Source organism: Copadichromis virginalis, linkage group LG4, assembly GCF_057382275.1.
Source record: "Copadichromis virginalis isolate Kocher_CV1m ecotype Utaka linkage group LG4, C_Virginalis_male_GT1.1, whole genome shotgun sequence".
Taxonomy (NCBI): Eukaryota; Metazoa; Chordata; class Actinopteri; order Cichliformes; family Cichlidae; genus Copadichromis; species Copadichromis virginalis.
The window spans coordinates 17,597,362-17,599,378 of record NC_140621.1 but is presented as its reverse complement, the minus strand read 5'-3'; the positions used below and the strand labels follow the sequence as shown (position 1 = coordinate 17,599,378).

Genomic DNA, 2,017 nt, shown 5'->3' with positions numbered 1-2,017 from the left:
CGTAGAATACCTAAAACTTGAAGTGTGTATGAAAGCAATCCACTCCGGTCCTTTTCCAGTAGCCTGTTTGACCCATCAACACCTGGTAAAATATTTTTTTTTAAAAATCACCTAAATTGTGTCACAAACAGAAACAATGCATATAAATACTGAGATCAGTGAAAATCTTCACCTGCCCAGCAGAGAGCTAGAAGCAGCAGTCCTGTCCTGTAGTCCAACATGTTGTTTTTTGTTCTCTACCATCCTCTGTGCTCATTAAAAAGAGAGAAATGTCTAAGTTTTGCATAGACTCCTCCTAACAGGAAACACTGACAACAACGAACTCACTTTGCTTTCGCTTGGTGAGAACCTAAAATTGTTACACTGCATTTAACAAAATTGTTTGTTTCTGCAGTGCAGTAAAGCAAACGTCATCTTACTTTGTTTTGTAGTAAATTTGCTCTCATAGGTAAGATGGAGTTGGGACCTTTCTTTGTTAGCTAAAATCATGCCATCATACGGCCTTAACAGTAAACAAAAATATTTTGAGTCGTACAAAATGATTCTTTTTTTCCCGCTGCTTAGTTCAGCTGGACAAAGCAAATGGTTGATGAGTCTGGTTCTGTCTGTAAGTCTCGTTTTCTTAAAATGGAGTTCTTCCTCCTTACCTGCAACAAGTGGTTACTCAGAGAGAATAAAAGAGTCTCTCACTCTTTCCTTACATTATTTACCTTAAATTAAAGGGCACCTTAAAATGACTGCTTCATTGAACTGGCTCTGCACAAACTGGTAATTGGCCTTTAAAAAACAAAAACCTGAGCTGACATGAAATGAGACCGGCATTCAGCACCATTTAGTGAAGACACTCAAAACATTTATTTGACTTCCTTGAAATGATATTTATGTATGTTTTGTCTCTGTGTTTATCAATTGTTTGTAACTTTGAGATGTGCTGTTGATTTTTTTTTTTCCTGTAGGTAGGTCATGCCACTGCGATAACCACACTGACATGTTGCTTTCAACTGCAAACAGCAAGGTAATGTGAGTAATTTATGTGTTTTAGGGTTGGTGCACAATGTTTAATTGTTTCACTGCTTTTAAAGGTTTAAGTAAAGCAGGAGGAACTAAACATAAAGACACACTTCTTCCTTGGGATTGATCAAAATAATAAAAATATGTGGAGCAGGATTTTGTACAGCTGCTCAGCCAGCATCAGACACTGTGGGTGTCGAGCACAGTAATAAACAGCAGAATCTTCAGTCTTCAGAGTGTTCATGTCCAGATACACCTGCTGTCTGTTGTTGTCTCTGGAGATGGTGAACCGGCCTTGAACTGACTGTGCGTAGTATTTGCTAGTAACATCGATAGTGGCAACCCACTCTAGTCCTTTTCCAGGAGCCTGTCTGACCCATCCCATTAAGTAGCTGCTGAATGTGAATCCAGAGCCTGTACAGGTCAGTCTGTGGGATTCTCCTGGTCTTTTAACCACGGGTTCAGATTCTGTCAGAGTCTGACCATCAACACCTGTCAGAACAAGACAATAGTTACATGTTGTAAATTGTTTATCCTTGAAAGACAAATTTGATTCAACATCAGTGAAAGGTCTCACCTGCCCATAAAGCAATAAAAAGAAGCATTCCTGTTTTTATGGCCATCATGTTAAACTGTGTGAGCAGTTGTCTCTGTCAAGCCCTCTGCAGCTAAAGTAGGTTTAAGACATCCAGGTTTTGCATTGACTCCTCCTCACAGGTTTTTAAGCCATGCTCTTGTTCTACAAACACAACAGCTTTACTAGGTTACAGGTACCAGCTACAAATGGTTTATTTTTTAATGCAGGTGCTCACTGTAAACATTTCATTATTGTATTCTATTATTGCTCTTTATAATTGAGATTAATTACTATAATAACACTCAGATAAAATTGCATTTCCATTTTCCTCTGTAAAATTTAAAAAAGAAATATTAATCACAATACAGACAGTAAGAAAAGCTTAGTATTAAAATGATGGTCTTTTGCATTTTTTGTATAGTTTTCAGG

The 2,017-nt window shown here is 37.7% G+C and overlaps 1 pseudogene; it reads right to left on the bottom strand.

Moving 5' to 3' along the window:
• Positions 1–1,138: 1,138 nt before the first annotated feature.
• On the bottom strand, positions 1,139–1,634 carry LOC146711177 (immunoglobulin heavy variable 3-30-3 pseudogene; annotated as a pseudogene).
• Positions 1,635–2,017: the final 383 nt, after the last annotated feature.